Here is a 2,868-nt window from a genome sequence, read left to right on the forward strand (position 1 = left end):
GCTTGTGTGTGTATTCTATTTGGTTAATATTTTTACTAAAACACACACACACACACACACAAAAAACAAAACAAAACAAAACAAAACAAAAAAACCCTGGGAACTAAGACAAGGAAATGAAAGATTCAGTTTATACACATGCTAAACCTGTTGTAGAATAGTGTATTAGCCAATTTTCTGTTTATAATAGAAAACTCAAAACTAGTTAATTCATAAAGTAAAGAAATTTATTTCTTACAGTTATAGAGGCTGGAAAGTCCAAGGTCAAGGGAGACCATCTGTTGAGGTCCTTCTTGGTTGGGGACTCTCTGCAGATTCCCAAGGTGGTGCAGAGTATCACATGGCAAGGGGGGCAAAAGTGTGTTAAGGAGCTCATTTGCTCTCCTTATAAAGCCACCATTGCCACTTCCATGGTAACCCATTTATCCATTTATCCATTGATTTGTTAGTCCATGAATAGATTAATCCATTCATGAAAGCAGAGGCCGCATGATCGAATCATTTTCCAAAGGACCCATGTTTCAAATATCATAGTCTGATTTCCCATCCTCTTAACACTGTTACAATGGGGATTAAGCAGCAATATGAATTTTGGGCAGACATCCAAACTATAGCAAATAAAGAAAGATTAAATATATATTTATATTTATGACAAAATATATATTTTGCCATAATGGTTTTACTGGGTTGTAGGAATTATATTTCTTAGTATAAAGAAAAATAGTTTCTAAACTATAAAGCAGTTTTTAAATATAAAGCACTGTTACTAAAGTTGAATTTATTAAACATAAACTACTGAAATTATGATCTTTATACTAATCTCTTATGTTCACAAATGTCATGCTCATCAACTTTGTGCAAACCAAGCCACGGACTACAACAATAACATATCAACTCTTCTCAGTATTGGCAGCAGATTGTGTCACCAGTTACTTACAAGCTGATTTACAATTTATTAAAACCTAGCCACAAGGAGTTTCATTACTTGTTTTATCAATATTAAATCTTGTTTGTAAAGCATTCTAATACTCCTGCATACTTATTTCCATTTCCATGTACAATATTCTTACTAAATTAAAATGAGGAAATGCTGGTCAAAAGGACAAATTCATGTGACTTCAAGAAGTGAGTGTGAAGCACTTGCTTGAAGCTATATAAACATTTAGCAAAACCTATCAGCAAATAAGATCTTTTAGAAGCAAGAAAGTTTTTTCTAAGAAACCATGGATTATTTTGGTGGTTTCAAATATTCTAGAAAACATTTTTTTTTAATTTTTAAAAATTTATTTATTATTTATTTATTTCTATTGTAACATTGTTGATTGTACATATATGTGGGGTACAGAGTTGGATATCAATAACTGTGTACAATGGGTGATGTTCAAATCAGGATAATTAGTTTATTCATCAATATACAATGTAATTACTTCTGCTAACTTCTGTTCTCTCCTTTTGAGAGTTCAGCATATTATTGTGATTGTTGTATCCTTCTTTCTTTCTTCTTTATTTAAACTTTATTTTTTAGCTCCCACTATGAGTGAGAACATGTAGAGGGTTAGAAATCTTGATTCTCATTTGATTTTTAGAATAGAGTTTTTAGGTAATGCATGTATGAGGCAACAGTCCCCACCCAGGGGGCAAAAGCCCACAGTTAGCATGGCAAGAGCCCATTTAATCAATTCTAATTAAGTATAGGTTGATTCTCATTTGATTTTTAGAATAGGGTTTTTAGATAATGCCTTTATGAGGCAACAGTCCCCACTCAGGGGGCAAAAGCCCACAGATCGTGTGGCAGCAGCCCATCTAATCAACTCTGATCACTGCGTAGATATGGGATAGATATGGGATTGTATACATTAATGGTTTTAGAGCTAACAGGTGGTTGTCATACCAATCCTGTTAAGAGATTTTAAGAATTGCTTAAGGGAAAAATGTGAAAAAATGTTTGCTAAGGGCAAGCTCTCTGTTGGTGGAAACTTTAGAGACAATTNTAGTTTCCATTGTTTAAGCTATACTTAGCCATAGACAACTTTTGTCACACTGCCCATGTCTTTGTGTCCTTTTGAAAAGATTGAATCAACTGATTTTTATTGTGAAACTTCCTGGTCTTTACAATAAAAAAACTGAAGTTAACTTTGAATCAGGGCTGTACCCAGTTTTCTCCTTCTAACAGAGGAATTACTGAGGTGCAGTGCCTTCAGGCTTCTCATTCCATTCATGCTGCTTTGAATAATCTTTTTTTTTTTTTTTGTCTCCATTACACAGTGAGAAGTGTAACAAGAACATGTGTTACTTCTCTTTCTTTGCCTGGCTTATTTCACTTAAGATGATTTTCTCCAAGTTTATCCATGTTGTTGCGAATGGCAGTATTTCATTCTTTTTTATGGCAGAGTAGTATTCCATTGTGTATATCACATTTTCCTTATCTAGTCATCTGACAATAGGCATTTAGGTTAGTTGCAACTCTTGGCTATTGTAAGTAGAGCTGTGATAAACATGGGGGTGGCGGTATCCTTTCAACATGATGATTTCCATTCCTTTGGGTATACACCCAGCAGTGGAATAGCTGAATCATATGGCAGTTTTANGATTTCCATTCCTTTGGGTATACACCCAGCAGTGGAATAGCTGAATCATATGGCAGTTTTATGTGTAATTGTTTGAGGAACCTCCATACTGTTTTCCATAACTGCTGCACCAATTTACAGTCCCACCAACAATGTAGGAGGGTTCCTCTTTCTTTGCATCCTCGCCAGCATTTGTTTTTCTCCTTCTTTTTGATAACAGCCAGTCTAACTGGGCTGAGATATCTCAGTGTGATTTAGATTTGCATTTCCCTGATGCTGAGTGATGCTGAGCATTTTTTTT

The sequence above is a fragment of the Galeopterus variegatus genome, unplaced genomic scaffold, assembly GCF_000696425.1.
Source record: "Galeopterus variegatus unplaced genomic scaffold, G_variegatus-3.0.2 Scaffold1699, whole genome shotgun sequence".
In the NCBI taxonomy this organism is placed as follows: domain Eukaryota; kingdom Metazoa; phylum Chordata; class Mammalia; order Dermoptera; family Cynocephalidae; genus Galeopterus; species Galeopterus variegatus.